The 16114-nt window shown below is 45.9% G+C and overlaps 1 protein-coding gene across 3 annotated transcripts in view; it reads left to right on the top strand.

Annotated features, from left to right (window-relative positions):
* The first annotated feature begins 2704 nt into the window (after nucleotides 1–2704).
* DAB1 (DAB adaptor protein 1) overlaps nucleotides 2705–16114 on the top strand; it is a 1119086-nt gene continuing 1105676 nt past the window's right edge. For all 3 annotated transcript variants that reach the window (XM_032427988.1, XM_032427951.1, XM_032428047.1), the window contains exon 1: nucleotides 2705–2994. The gene's annotated coding sequence lies outside the window, so the exon portion shown is untranslated. The remainder of the gene's footprint in view (nucleotides 2995–16114) is intronic.

The raw sequence follows: 16114 nt of genomic DNA on the forward strand, positions 1-16114 counted from the left end.
TTTATAGATGAGGTAATTAAAACTTAGGCAGCACTCAGAACTTACTCAAGAACACACAATAAATGGCAGAGCAGGGACTCAAAGCCAGGTCTCACATTTTCTCTGAGAGCCATGCAGCATATCAAAGATGCACCCATTATCATCTGTTCTTTCCTTGATCTCCAACCTGTAAAAGTGAGCGAGTAAGTCAGTTTCTAGGGCCACTTGACATTTTAGATCCTTGTTTGGACTTCAGTATCCTAGTATCCAAAGAAAACTGGCATGGAGAAAGATGGGGAGGAGTATAATACATTGAGCTGGGTGCAAGGGAATGAATTGACTATCTTTGAGACCTACAGTTCTGGGTCTCAGTTGGATAAATGCTTGAGAGTACTAGAAGTTAGACAACATTGTTAGGTTGGGGTCACTTGAAGCATTTAGGCACAGAGAGGGAGAAAGGCAAGAGCACCTGGGTCCAAGTGCCGGCTCTATTATATCACCAACTGGGGTTCAGCTCCTTCATCTGTCAAAGGGGGGAATACCCAAACATTCCTGTTTCTGTGGTATCCATGGAGAAAAGGATTCTGAGGGCATCGGGAATCTATTACACTGCATGGATGCAAGAGAATTTTCATGTGTCTCAGCTGAGAACCTTTCCTCCTGTTGCTAAGAGAGAAAGGACTGTCTGTTTTCCTTTCCTGCCATCTCTGGATCTACAAGCCACCCCACACCATCCACCCCTTTTTTTCCCTTCTATTTTTATACTTTGAGTGCTTCATATGATGATGTCCTGCATTCTTTAAACTAGATGATGGTGTCAGGCAGAAAAAAAAAAAAAAACAAAAAAAACCAACCTAAACAAAATGAAAATTGTTTTCCTGCTTGGAAAGATGAGAGATGATGGGTGCAGAGGCCGGCATTACCAATACAAGCCTTTTAGCAGGTGCCAAGAAGAACTCTCTCTAGACCCAACAGGTTACCCCTGCCAGGCCCCAGGCAGGAAAGTTCCAGGGTAGGGATGGCCAACCCTCCCTTCCCCCAGATGGAGCAGAGGTATTGTAGGAGCACCCTGAAGGCCCCTGGAGGAGCACTCTGAAGGTTCTAGAAGTGATGGATATAGTGAAGATGAAATGAACACTTATTTAACACCTTAGGTGCTTTTGTCCCCTTATTTAATACTCACAATAATTTAATAAGAATATATATTATTATTTACATTTTCCAGGTGAGGAAAGGGATATTCAGAGTGGTGGGAGAAACTCATGTTCAAGCTCCTGGAGTACCTGCCAAGAGGCCCTTCCCCCTAGCTAACCTAGCAGAAGAGGAGAGGTCACCGTGGTTGTGCTGGCCAGGGAATGGAAGGGGACTTTTATTCACCCCTGTAAGAGCCTCTGATTGGTCCCCCTGCTTCCATCCAGGTCCCTTCCAGTCCATTCTCTGCATAACAGGTAACAGCCTAGGTGAGCATTTACAAATGCAAATTCTATCTCCAATCCCAGAACAATCACATCCCTCTGAACTCCAAACTTCTGAGTCAAATCACCTGACTTCCTCCCATAAGACCAACCTCTCTCTCTGACCTCCCCACCTTATCTCATACCACTAATGACCACTCTTGCTATATTCCAGCCACAGTAAGTTTCCTTCTACTCCTCAAATGCATTCAACTCACTCCTGCCCCGGGGTCTTTGCACTTGCTCTTCTCTCTGTCTTTAGTGTTTTTCCCTTCAGATCTTTAATGCCTGGCCCCTTATCATTGCCATCTTCTCAGACAGTTGTTTCCCATCCGAGAGCTGGATGTCCTACCCTGGTCATTTCCTATCACATGCTACCACCTGACATTAAGTTGTTGTCATTTACATTGCTGTAGTTGTTATTATTATCTGCCAGGGTCTTGCTAACTTGCTGGTTTATTTTCTGTGTCCTTGTACCAGTGAGAAAGTTTCAAGAGAGTAAGGATCACTTGCCTATCTTTTTGAAAGTCCTACCCCACTCCATAAAATAGAAATTGTCACATAAGTAAGCACACAATAAATACTTGTGAATAGGCGAGTTGTTACTGATGTATTATTATCCCAGGAAAGGAGGACCTGTACGGGATGGAGGAAGAAAGCTATCACTCAGCATGTGTCAAGCTCTGTGCTTATCTCATTTGGTTCTCACAACAATCCTATGAGACAGATAATCTGATTCCCATTTTGCAGATGAAGAAATGGAGTTTCTTTCCATCATTCAGCAGTTTGCTTATGGTCACACAGCTGTGACTGGAACCCTTGTATGCCTGCTCCTGAGCCTACATACTGGATCTTGGGAAGGCCGACATGTGTCTCCAAGACACAGAGAAGTGTGTGTCTACTGGTGCAAAGCCTCCTGTGTGTGAAGAGGGAAGCGAGGAAGAGGCTGTGTAAAGGCACGTGCTGGCCAAGACTCCAGCAGCAGCAAAGAGGGCTCCCCCTAATAAACTGTCACTGCATGGCCTCAAGTCCAGACCTCCCCCGGCAACAGCCCGTCCCAGAAGGTGAACACTGCAGAATGGCTGCAAGTTGTAGGCCTCTCTGAGATCGGAGAGGGGAGGGAGTCTGCCAGGGGGTGCTGAGGTCCTTCTCCCTTCCAAGTGCTCGAATCCTGGCCAGGTAGGCTTTGCCACTGCTGCGGGCTCCTGTGTTCTGCGCTAGGTGGCGAAATGCTGTGGGGCTCCCCTATTCGGGGGAATGCGGTAGTGATGTATAAGGTATGAAAGATGTGGCCTGCAGAGAGCCGGCACTATCTCTACCGCTGCCGCCGCTGCTGCCGCCGCCGCTGCTGCCACCGCGGCTACTGCTGCCGGCAGAGCTGCTGGGAGTGAGCTGAGCATCCCCGTCCGGGATACCCAAGCTCCGCGGCGGCTCCCGCGCCCTGGCCCCACACGGACCTGCCAGCCCCAGGGAACAAAAGCGGAGCCCCGTCGCCCTCTCCTGCAGCCAGAGGATGAGTCGAGAGGGCTGAGCGGAGAGTGTGGTCCTCAGCGGCTTGAAGGTAGGAGAAGGTGTTGCGCTCGCCTGCCTCGGCGTGGGAGGCTCAGGGTCGGCGCGCCGGGGTGGGGATGGCCGCGTGGACCAATCTGTCCCGCGGGTGCTGCCCGGACCCGGCGAGGCGGTCATCTGGAACGCCGTGCCCGGACCGCCTGCCCACCGCCGGGAGGGCGCCGCGCTCCCGCAGCCGCGAGGGAGCCCCCTGGGTGGGAATTGGAGGCAGCGAGGGAAAAGTCTGGAGCTCGAAGCCGGGCAGCGGCGGCTGCGGAAGGGATGCCGCGGCACTTGGAGGCGTGCGACTCGCGGCGAAAAGCGGGCGGGCGGCGGCCGCAGTGTGCGCAAAGTTTTGGGTGGCGCGCAAAGACGCCGGCGGAGCCGCGCGAGTTGCGGCCGGAACCGGAGGGCGAGCACCTGGGGCACCCGCGCGGACTCGCCGGCACTGGGACAAGTGGGTTTTGCTCCCCCCATGCTAGCCGAGGCTGGGTTGACGCGCAGCCACTTAACCCTTCCCAGCCCAAGGCCAACAACTTCATCCTCTCCGAGGCGGCTGGACTCAGGCTGGCTGGGCAGCGTCGAGGTTCCCGGCTCTGTCCTTTTGTGGTCTTGCGCATTTCCCCACTCCTTCTGGGTTTTCTGTGATTTTCTGTCCACTCCTGTGTCCAGAAACCAGGCAAGGTGGCTGCGGGTCTTTCCCCCAGTCTGTAATTTTACCCCTCGCGCCACCTGGACACATGTTTTCTCTCCCCCCGGCCTCCCCCCACCACCGCCCCCGCCTCAGTTTGGCTCTTTGATGCTGCCTTGAAAAATGAGATGATTAATCAATTAGGTTAGTGGCCAATTAGGCATAACCTTGTAGCAAAATAATTATGCCCGGCTCTCTGGGCTTTCGCTGGTGATGAGATGGGAAACCAGCCCAGGTGGAAGGGCTGTTCCGAAAAGATATGGCTGATCAAGGAATTTCTGGGAATTTAAGATTAAAAAAAAACAAAAACAAAAACAAATGTGTGGTGGCGGCAGAGGTTGTGGGGATTCAGTAGGGGTGTGAGTGCGTGCATCAGTTCCTTTTTTCGGCCCCCCCCCCCCCGCCGCCCCAGGAAATTAACCCTTGGCAGCACAGTCGGGGTGGACTTTGCAGGCAGCATGTTTCCAACAGCTCAGAAAAGGTGTGTCCCCTGCTTGCCAGCCCCATCCCCCTTGTCTCTGAGGGGCTCTCGCCTGGAAATCGCCTCACGGTGGCTTTGCTGCTGTTTTGGGAGGCTGAGTCCGGATGAATGCATTTTAGTTTCATGTCCAAGGAATCGCGTCGTTGCAGAAGGAGGTTCTTGTGCTGTGCCTTCCGAGGATGCACATTTCCCCCAGTCTTGTTAAATAAAGCGGTTATTAAATGTGTGCAAATGGAAGACAATCTGTCTCCTGGGCTGGGAAGTTCTGCTGCTAAGCGGGGCTTCCTTTTTCTTTTTTGGAGTGACTGGCGGGGTTTGGCACTGCAGTATTACAATACAGCCATATTAAAAAGGTCTTCAGAGCTTAGAGCCCTCCACCACTGCAGCCCCATCTTCAACAGACTTCCTTTCTCAAATCCTTCTTGCCAACAGCATACAGGGGATTTCTAATGTGTTCCGTGTGCATTTGAGTCCCTTTCTGTCTCTATTTTAAGCTTATCCTATCTGTTTATGCATCTGGGCCCTATATCGCAGCTTTTCAGAAGGCAGACACCTAGAGCTGTTCCCAGGGCAGAGGGATTTTTGCAACAGGTCCTAGGTCTGGGTTTTCTAATAATGAGTCTCCCTGACATTTAGTGAGCCGGGGCCCTCGTCTCTCCACCGGTGGCCTGACCACGTTGGACCAGGTGGTCACTGACATCCCTTGCAGTGCTGGCATGAGCTGGTTCTGAATTTTATGGCTTTTCTTCCTTTCTGAGCTGATCAGGAGGAGTAGCTGAGCAGTGCGATGTGACATCGGCAGTGCCACCTCACTCCCAGCGGAGAAAGCTGGCTGGGGCTTCAGAGCAAATAGGAATTGCCCAGCTGGAAGACTGCCGAGTGATACTGGTGTTCAGGGACAACTGGGAGCCATAGGCTCCACCCGCCTTCCTCAAAATGAAGGGCCACTGTTCAGCCCTCTCTCTTTTCCAAGATTTCTTTTTTTTTTCTTGAAGCTGGACTCAGCCGTTCACCTCACTGTGATCCTATTTGTTTCTCAGGCTCTTGTGCTAGCAAAGGCCTTCCTTCTCTTCTAAAATTGAAGCTTTTTTATAGAGTGGGAAGGGAGATGGGGGGAGAAGGAAGGGAGAGAAGACAGAACGAAAGAGGATAAGGTGGGGAGAATGGAAAGAGAGAGACAGACAGAGACAGCTTCAGGCTTCGAAAAGAGGCAGGAGAGGTAGAGAATGAAGGAAGAAAAGGAAGAAGAAACATAGGCAGGGGAGGACAAACAGGAGGAATTCTAGTTCACAGGAGGGGAGAGACGGGCCCACATGAACCAAAGTCTTGTTTTATTACCTGGCTTGGAAGAATATAGAGGAAAACCCTGAACTGCAAAAGACTCATTCTGGATAAACTTGCTTGGAACTGAGCTTTGACATAGTCAGATAATTACTTATGATGTAAACACTGCACCACAGAAAGCCCATCAACTCTGGTTCTGGTCTCTTCCTTGTCTGGGGGCTGCAGTTGATGGTGTGGGGTTGGGGCTGGCAAGGATTTGTTTGCCTAGCAGATGTGCTGTGCATAGCCCCCAAAAGCAGACTCTCGTTTGGGTCAGATTGGGGTACTCCCTTTGGACAGGCTGGGTGTCCAAACAACTTTGGAGGGGAGGTATTCCTTTGTCTTTAGATCTGTCTTTCATAGAATGGACAAATTTTTTAAAGTGTATTTTTTGTTTATTTAAGGTTGGAGGAAAAAAGAAATATGATAGTAAACACTTTTACCTGCCATCTAAAACTAAGAGTGATGGGAAAGTAATTCCAATTAATTTTCTGCTCTCCAGCCTCCTTGTCCCTGGTCCAGACCATCCTCAGAGCCTCCGACTCCTCTCCTGGCCTCCAGTACAGGCCCTCCCCAGAGCTGTGACTTGATCTTTCTTTTCTTTTCTTTTCTTTTTTTAAGATTTTATTTATTTACTTGACACAGAGAGAGAGACAGCAAGAGAATGAACACAAGCAGGGGGAGTGGGAGAGGGAGAAGCAGGCTTCCCGCAGAGCAGGGAGCCCGATGTGGGTCTCGGTCCCAGGACCCTGGGATCATGACCCAAGCTGAAGGCAGCCGCTTAACGACTGAGCCACCCAGGCGCCCCAATGACTTGATCTTTCTAAAACATAACTTTGATCATGTTATTCCCCAGATCAAAAAACATAAAAGTTTCCCTGTTGCCTAAAGCATATTATTCAAATATCTGACCATAGACTTCAGAGCCTTTCAGAGCCTGGCCTCTGGTTCCCTCCTACATGCGCGTGCGCGCGCGCGCGCACACACACACACACACACACACACACACACACACACACATCCCCTCACACAGCATCACACACATACACAACCCTCTCTCAAACACATACCATACACATACAAACACTATATTCACATCACATATACACACTACAGACGTGCCTTTCATACTTTTGTGGGTACAACCTTTTTCCCTTGTCTAGAAAATACATTCCTACTCTACCTGGTGAACTCTACTCATCAGAAGGGTCACTTGAAAGTCCTGTGTGTCTCTTTCAATTTCCTGCAAATGGAATAACAATATTAGCTGCCGTACTTCTTAATGTGGTGGTGGGAATAGGAATATTGGGGCCCTCATGGCTACAAGCCTCATTTAGAGAATGAGAGGCACCTTGTAGATGGGAAAAGGGAGTGTTTCTCAGGTCGGAATCAACTTAGGTTGGGGTGCTGTGTGACACTGGTTGGTTTGGGCAAGGCAGTGACCATTACTTGGTGATACTTAGACTCTTTCTTTGTTGGTGAGAGTGCAGGAATCCTGTATCATTAACAGATGCTCACTTACAGCTTATGAAACAGCCTTATTGTGGAGGACAGAAGACCCAGTGCCACTAGACAACCGTTCAATTTATCTAGCAAAGCCCATTGAAGTTCCTGTCTCAAAGGGGGCAGAATTAAACAAGAATGAACACCAAATAAAGAATTCATTTATATCCATAGGCTTTTAATAAATAAAAACGATTTTTTTTCCGAAATGAACTCTGAGCCATAGGTCTTGAGACTTCTTATTTAATTAACATGCAGAATATGACTTCTTCTTGTTTCAAAATGACCTTTTTTTTTTTTTTTGGAAGCTTGAGCTCAGATCTTTAGTGACATTTTTTCTCCCAGCAAATATTTACAGCCGAGCTGGAAAGTGACAGGAAGGAGGGTTTAAAATGAAAATGTTACCAAACTGAAGTTTACATCTGAGTGAAACACATGGTGTCATCATGGACAGAGTCCTAAGAACTCAAAATATTTGTCAATTTGTAGAACTTGAAGAAACCAAGCTGTCTCCTTTGTTAATGTGAACTCTAAAAATTATATTTTTGCTTATGCATGATGGTGGCCATTTCTACTTCTTATCTGTTTGCTTTTACTGTGGTCATGGAATTCCAGCCATGCGCTTTTTCTTCATCCTCTGTCCCAGATAAGGCAGACTGCCTGAGGGTTAGTCCCCAGGTTCATGTCTATGTCTGTACTTGTACTTACACAGTTTTTCCTGCCTGGAATACCCTTTTTTTTCAAATCCCCTCCAGCTCCACTAGGTTTTTGAAGCTGAGGTCAGGTGCCAAGTCCTGCATGAGGTTTTCTTAGTTAACTCTACTGAATATTGACCAGCACTGACAGTGGTGGGTTTTTTTTTTATCACTTTATTAATTTTTCAAATCATATGAATAATACAAGTTAACTGTAAAAAATGTGAAAGTATAGAAAAATATAAGGAGTTAGTAAAAATCATTTGAAATTCCCATTGTGTTATCTATAATTTGGTGACTGTCCTTTCATTTAGTCCTTAGACCCATATATTAGCATATATAGATGGATATGATTTTATATACTCTGCCTTATTATGAAAGCTATTTGCTTTTTGTCCTGGGCATCTATTTTTTAATACAGTTTTTGTTTGCTTATTTACTGTCCCTTGCCCCATAAACTAATCTAATAACCTAGATATCTCTTATATTTTCTCTATGCTCTCATAATATTTACACGTATATGTTCACACACAGTATATACATACATAAGGATTTTTGTCATTGATTTAAAAGACGAAATCATGTATGTATTTCTTGGCATACTGTATTTCTCACTTAAAACACTATGGGAAACTCTTCTGCCCCCCACCCCCACCAACCCTCCCTCAGCCAATTGGTATAGATATATCACTCTTTTCAACGGCTTTGTGAGTTTCAGTGGTATGAATACACCACAAATTTTTCAACCATTTCCCTACCGATGAGCATTTACTTTTGTTCCACTAATTTGTATACACGATGCTGAAATAAACATCCTTGTATGTTTATCACTATCTACTGATATGCTTGCACTTTTATGAGTAGAGCCCCAAAACTAATATTTCTTAAGTCAAAGGATATGTACTTTTTAAAGTTTTAGGAGATAGTGCCATATATCTTACCAAGGAGAATGTAATAATTCACATTTCCATTAACATGTACGAAATAGTCTTTTCCTTATATCTTTGCCGGGAGTGTGTGTTATCATTTACTTTAGCTAACCTGGTTAGGTAGCAAGTGATAGCCTATTGTTATTTACTTCGTATTTTTCATCTTATGTTCATTGGGCATTTGGATTTGCTTCTCGGTGCACAGCTAATTCATCTTTGCCACTTTTCTTTTTGATGGTGTCTTTTTTTTATCATTTCATAAGGGTTCCTTTCATATGCTTTTTTCTTTCATCTATATTGTATATGATTTTCGGTCCTTAGAAGTTTGATCTAGTGTCATAATGATCTCTTTATTTGTCTGTGCCCAAACTAGACTGTGAGTTACTAGACAGCAGTGATGTGTCTGATTCATCTCTAGGGCATCACATCTAGGGCAAGGCCTGAAAAAGTGTAAGTTCAGAATAAATGGTTATAACATTGACTACATATGTGATATTCAAGTGTATTTCATTTAACATTGAATTGTATGAAATAACATATATGTGGCATCCAATTGTATGAAATAACATATATGTGACTGGGATGTTTCAAGTTAACAAAATTTCAAGATGACTAATGTTTTGGAAATATTTATAAATAAATTACACATTTCCCTCCTTTTTAAAAATGAGTGTGACTCAGAAATATTATTAGCATCAATTATTGTGTTGGGCTATAATACTTGATAATCTTAAGGACTTTATTTTTATTTTTTTATTTTTAAGATTTTATTTATTTGAGAGAGAGAGAGAACATGAGCGGGAGTGCGGAAGGTCAGAGGGAGAGGGAGAAGCAGACTCCCAGATGAGCAGGGAGCCCGTCATAGGGCTAGATCCCAGGATCCCAAGATCATGACCTGAGCCAAAGGCAGATGCTTAACTGACTGAGCTACCCAGGCACTCCCTTAAGGACTATTTAGTGATGCAGGACTGTTTGCCCCTATATACAAGTGGCCTCAGATCTATGGATATGCAGATTTTAGATTCCAGTATCTATTTTTTGTACTTTTGCAGTCTTTTCCCTCCCTATCAGATTGTGCTTTTGTGTCTTGGTATTGTCAGTTTACCTGCCTCTAAAAGCTGTCCTCTTCCCTTTTTACCCATCTTTGCGTTGGCTATGGACTAATATATCAGGAATCCTGCTCATTGGAAATGTGCATATATGAAAGGTCAGTAAGCATCAGCCAAGTCTTGGCCTATGAATAAAGTGCCTCAGCCTCCAGTGAAGATACAACTGGGACTGTTTAGGGGGCTTTTTTTGTTTCTTTGTTTACAACTGTTTTCTGGGAAGGTGAGATTGCTAGATAAGTGAAATGGTGGCCTGCCATCTCAATTAATTAGGATATAGGTCCAACAGCATGTAGCCATGACCCTAAATATAATGGATTAAAAGATCTTTAGAATGGTAGAAATACATATATTTCAGTCTTGTGAAAGTCTGAGCGTATAGGGCAGCTCTGTGCTGTGAAGTTGTGTGGTATCCAGGCTCCTTCTAGCTTGCTGCTTCTCCATCCCTCAGACATTGCTGTCATCTTCATGATCCAGGACAGCACATCACCACATCCTCATTCAAACTAGAGGGCTGGAAGAGAGAAAAGAGGGCAGAGGAGAGCCTTCCCATTTCTTTTAAGGGTGTGGCCAGAAGTTGCACCCCTAATTTCTTTGTGCATCTTCATTGCCCAGAACCAAGGCAATTGACCCCTCCTGACAGAAGGGAAGCTAAGAAGTACTGTTTTTAGTCTGGGTGGCCGTGAGCCAGAATCAGGGTGCTATATTAGAAGACAGGGAGAATGGATGTTGGTGTGTGGGCTAGCAGTTTCTGCCACACTTACTCTCATCATTCCCGGTGTCCTCTCAGCTTTCTTCCCAGATTGTCAACTCTTGAGTGCAGTTGCCTACTTTTTCTCCTCACTGCCCACTGTTGTGTGGCACGTAAAATAGTTGCTCAATAAAGACAGTTCTATTTGTAAGCTTTCTCTCCTTGTTTTAGTGATGAGAAAATGCAGGGAGGAGGGTCAAGCTTGCTGCTGACATGGAGCTCAGGGACTAGAAAATTTGGAACTTCCTGGCTGATTTTTCTTTAATTTAGCTCATGCCCTGTATAGTCCTCCATGGCCCCACTCGAGGTTAATTATTCCGATTTCTTACTCCATCTTTGTTCTGTGCTCTAAGAGGTCTAGGTGAAGAGACCACATGCTTTGGAAGCAGGTGTGTTGGAAACTCTGTGAGAGTCAAGGGGAAAATCAGCCCCCTGCAAATAATACAAGTTTGAGATTATGACCTCCTTTGCAAAAAAGGGTCTCCTGGTAATCAACAGATTGCATCGCCCAGCTGAAGTTTCTGCACCCCATGGGCTCCCATTGCCTTTCTGATTAACACAGAAGCATCTCCTTCCTTACTCCAGACTGACACTGGAATTGGGTTTATTTCAGCCTAACGGCTGATTCTAATTGGTCTCCCTGCTTCCAAAGCACAAATGTGATCTATTTTTTACAGGTGCCGGGGGGGGGGGGGGGGGGGGGTGGGGGGGGGGGGGGGGGGTGGGATTTTGATGGGTGGGAGTGATATTTAATCATGCCCTTTCTCCCTCCAAGTTAAAAAGCAAATAGGAGATGAACACTGAGGCTAGTCAAAGATGAAGACCTGGGTCTTATTTCTGTTAAAGCTTGGCTGGAGGCTGTGTAGGTTGTGTAGCTGCATCAGGACTCCTGAACTTTCTCTTTCACTTGGTCTGAGCTGGATATATACAGGTCTCCCTTTTCCCCCTGTAGGAGCACAAGTGGCCTCATAGGCTTATTTCTTGGGTGAGCAATGAAGGAGGATCTCTGAAGTCAGGTAGCTTTGAAGGAGAGAAAGAAAGGAGCCGTATTGTTTTATCAATTAGGTTCTTAAGTTGACAATGACACAGTTTAAGCAGAAAGGGATTTATTAATGGGTGTTGGGTAGCCTACGGCATTCTAGAAGGGTCCTGGAAGCCAGGCTTGGATGTGAGGACAGCTACTCAACCACACCATGGAATTGTTAGGGTGGAGATGACACTGTTGCTAGGGACACATGGTGGGGCGGGGGGGGGGGGGGGAATCTTTGTCTGAGCTGCCCCAGAAGAGCTACTCTCTCTGCGCATGGCAGATACCAGCTGTCTTTTTCAGTTCCTCCCTCCAAGCCTCTTGCAAGTGTGTCTGCTTGGTGTCCCAGAGCACCCTGTAGTCACTCCCGGGTCTCACAGAAGTGTAAGAAACACAGAAGTGCGGTTGGAATTGTGCTGAGAGAGTCTAGAGCATATCTGCTGGAGCCACATACGTTTGTGCTCCTCTCTGGATTGCACCCAAAAGATAAATCAGTCCCTTTCCTCTGAGGAGAGGCGATGGAAGTGTGGCTGCCCTGCTTTTCCCTTCTGGGAGTGGCGTGTAAGTAGGCAGTAAGCCTTCCCCTTGAACATCACACACTTGCTTACAAACCCTCAGGGGCCACCGTGGCCTTCAGGATCTAACTCAAACTCTTTAGTGTGGCAGAAAAGCCCCTCCTCGGTTTGTATCCTGCATTTCAGCCTCATTCCTCTCCAATCCTCTTTCTCTTTGCTATCTGGCTTTCTATTCTGGGTGCAATCCATTCTGAACTGCTTGGAAGACTCTTGACCGTGCCCATGCTCTCCCAAGCTTCCATGTCTCTGCCTGCTGCTCTCCTCCACCCACGCCATGAGGTAACTGTCCTTCGTGCCCCCCTTCATTTGGCAGACTTCTCCCTACTCTTCAAGACAGAGACACCATTTCCTCTGGGAATCTTTTTTGTCCCCTCCTAGACTGGATTAGGTGTCCCTCCTGGATATGCCCAAAGCGCCCAGCAGTCCCTTCTGTCACTACACCTAGCACATAATATGTGACCTTTGGTTTATTTCTCTGCTCACGCCAGTGCAAGCTGCCTGAGGGCATGGTCTTTGTCTTTCCTCTCTGTATCTCAGTAGCTAGCACAAGGCCTGGTCCATAGTAGTTGTGTAAATGAAGAAAAGAATGAATGATTCTGAGGTACAGGTCTGTGATTCAACAGTCTTACACAATTCACAGTGCTCACCATAGCACATACCCTCCCCAATGACACAGACCTGTACCTCTGAAACAAATAATACATTATATGTTAAAAAAAAAAAAAGAAGAAGATAGTAGGAAGGGAAAAATGAAGGGGGGGAAATCAGAGGGGGAGACGAGCCATGAAAGACTATGGACTCTGAGAAACAAACTGAGGGTTCTAGAGGGGAGGGGGTGGGGGGATGGGTTAGCCTGGTGATGGGTATTAAAGAGGGCACATACTGCATGGATCACTGGGTATTATGTGCAAACAATGAATCATGGAACACTACATCAAAAATTAATGATGTTATGTATGGTGATTAACATAACATAATAAAATAAAAAAAATATACATACACAAATAAAAGAATGAATGATTCCTTCTGGTGAAGGACATGGACTCTGAAGTCAGCATCTGATTTGGCCACCACATAGTTAATATGGCTTTAGGCAAATTAAACATCATAGGGTGGTTGTATGAAGGCTAAGTAAAATAATGCACGTGAAATGCTTAGCATGGAACACATAGTAGACACTCAATAAAATTCAGCTCTCCCTTCGATTTTCTGATAATCGTTATTGTTGCAGGTGTTCAATGAATGGTAGTGATCACTAGCACACTTTCTAGACCAAAGTATAATCTAGATCACAGTATGGTGATCTGTGACATTTCCTACCTCCCAAAGAACCGACGCCCAAATACTGTGAAACCACCAGTGGATTGAGAGGAAGAGTGAAAATAGAAATTGACAGAAGTTACCAAGGGAGAATCATGTATAGAGCAGTTCAGTGACAGAGTGAGAGAATACCTGCTGACATCAGGTTTGTCATTAGGATTTTATTAACAGTTCTGCCTCCCTTTACATACTTCTTTCTTTACTCCACAATTTTTCCCTAAAAAAAAAAAAAAAAAAAAGACACCGAGGTGACACTGAAAACAATGTCAAAACTTCAGTGAAGGTCAAACATTTTCCAAGGGATTGCCTGGAAGCACACATCCCGCGGTGTTCTCTCTGGGAGTGTGCGATGTTAAGACAGTGGGAGCATCACGCTCATGTTGAAATCCAGCTTGGAATATGGCAGATGTCTTCTCTGTGCCAAACTCCTAGCACAGCGTCTTACACAGAGTCGATGTCTTTCCATTTATGTGTGTGCAACATACCTTCCCTTTCTCTCGTTTCCCTGTGGGTCCACACTCGTTTCACTACATCCAATCCAGCAAACATTTATTGAGCCCCTACCGCATGCAGGGAACTCTACTGATTCTCTCCTTCTATGCTTGTTTCTCCCACCACTTAATGTCTTTGCTTTATTAGAAATAAAGACTTGTGTCAAAAGGAAATGTTTGTCATTGGCATCTACTGTTCTTAAGGGGACAACATAAAAGAAAATAATTCATATTGCTAGTTTCTGTAGAAATAATCCTTGTTATTGGGCCTGAACAGATGCAGAGTCAGAAGAACATTGACCTGGAGGGAGTATGGAGACCAAGGACCTATCCTACTTTGATGTTTGACCTTGGATATGTTGTTTAACATTTTTGGGTTCCAGGTTTCCAGTGATTTCCAAGGACCTTTCCAGCCCTGATATATTATGATTCGAAAAAAAAAAAAAAGTGTAAAGGGAACATAACAAAGTTTGGATTTGCTGTCCAAATATGGAAAGTGTAGTGGATTTGGAATTAGAAAGCTTAATTTGAACTGTGGCATTGACATGTGGCTTGTGTGACGTTGGGCTTAAGCTCTCAGCCTCCCCAAATCCTTCTCTATAAAACGGGGATGTTGCCTCTTGCCTTTCCTGCTGCATAAAATCAGTGTGAAGCTTCGAAGAGGTGATGCATGTGAAAGTGAATTATGAATGACAAGGTACTGTACACACGCACATATAAGCTATTATTACTGTTAATAATCATTTTGATTTCAATATTTTATTCCAACCAACACTTTTGCATTTTGCCTTCTGGGTTGTTTGAAGAGAACATCATCTTTCATTCTCCCCCACCTCCCGCCCCAAAGCAGTCAGGGGATTTCTCAAAGGAATGGGTGCCTTGTCCTCTGCCTGTCTTTCCGATCGACACTCGTCTTGGGCCCCAGCACTTGTCTGAGTGTATAATGTTTCAATTGTTGGCCTGAAAGGAGGCCATTTGTCCCCTGCTAAATGAGCTGTTCCTGTGTGCCTCTGTCCTCTCAACACCTGGGGCTGTGTTCATGGGAGAATCCAGCCGTGGATCTCAGGAGCCTTTTTGAAAAGTTTATTAGAAGAAGGGAGAAAACATTTCTCAGCAGGTTGTATGCTCCGTCACTGGATTCGGCTCATTAGTCGGAGCCGGGCGGGTTACCTGGGGGTAGGAGGGTAGGTCTGCCTGCCTTGGCTCCTGCAGGCACTGCTGGAGGGCCAGGGGTGCAGGGGGAGGTACAGGCCTCCCAACAGCCCCACTCTGGCCTTTCTGCTGCCCCTGCTCCACAGGTGGCTAATTAGCTCTAATTGGATGGTATATTGCTGTCCATGGTTGGGGGCAGCTTATCTGAGCTTGCCTCCAGGGGCACCTTTCCCTTATTTCGGCCCCAGGCCTGGCCGAGTCTCATGACCTGCAAGGCAGAGACCCCTCTCTCATACTGGCTTTTTGGTTTCTGTCCACTGTGAGTGGCCTGGCTCTGAGAGCTGGAGGGGCAGCTTCTCTCCAGACTGTGGTGGCTGGATCTGCCCAATAAGGACCCAGCTGCTCCATCAACCCTTTATGTGGGTGTCTGGTAGACTCAGGTTAAATTCACTGGGGGTGATGCTGTTGTTTTGACTGTGCCAGAGGTCGGCCATCTCATTCCTGGGTCTTTTGTGACGACATTCCATTGACACATGGTGATTCCCAACTACAGGAGGGAGACCGAGAGAGAGGATTTTGTCATAACCACTTCCTCCACCCCTCCCTCTATAACCCTGCACACTCTCTACATGGAGGCCAAGTTAATGACACAGGGAGGACTAGAATTCAGGGCTCCCACCCTGCAAGAGAATATGTGTCTGTCTCTGGAGGAACTCTAGTTCCTCATCTCTTCACCCTCATAGCCCAGGTGCTCAGAACATCCTTGCGAAATAAATGGATGAGGGCCTCAAACTAGGATGTTTTCACAATCAAGCACTTGAAATGCTGGATTCAAATCCTGATTCTATAACTTATGTAATATCTGACTCTCATCAAGCTACTTAACATCTCCAAATTTCAGTTTCCACTGCTGTAAAATGAAGATGATGATAATTGGATCTACTTCACAGGGGGTTTGTAGGCATTAAATCAGATGAGCACTTGGCTCAGGGCAACACTTCATTGAAGGTTGATGATTATTGTTTGTAATTAGCTACCTAACTCTCCACCCATCATACAGACTGAGGATGTGGAGGCTTGAGTGAGGGG

This window comes from Phoca vitulina, unplaced genomic scaffold (assembly GCF_004348235.1).
Source record: "Phoca vitulina isolate PV1807 unplaced genomic scaffold, GSC_HSeal_1.0 scaffold2, whole genome shotgun sequence".
In the NCBI taxonomy this organism is placed as follows: Eukaryota; Metazoa; Chordata; class Mammalia; order Carnivora; family Phocidae; genus Phoca; species Phoca vitulina.